Source organism: Myotis davidii, unplaced genomic scaffold, assembly GCF_000327345.1.
Source record: "Myotis davidii unplaced genomic scaffold, ASM32734v1 scaffold771, whole genome shotgun sequence".
NCBI classification, from domain to species: Eukaryota; Metazoa; Chordata; class Mammalia; order Chiroptera; family Vespertilionidae; genus Myotis; species Myotis davidii.
Window position 1 is genome coordinate 253,744 of NW_006282668.1, and position 236 is coordinate 253,979.

Sequence of the window (236 nt, forward strand, 5' to 3'; positions counted from 1 at the left end):
AGGGCTCCTCCCAGCCGGAGAGACCGTCCAAGGCAGGATGTAGGTTCGGGGGCGGGGCGGAAGGGTGGCCCAGCGTGATTGGCAGGGAACAGAGAAGTAATGGAGGGGAAGGCGGGACTTAGTGGGGGGAGGAGTCTAGGATGGGGCGGGGCCATGAAGGGGCGGGTCTAACGAAGTGGGCGGGGCTGAGCAAGAGGTGAAGGAGCCTAGAAAAAAATAAAATGAGGAAAATTGGA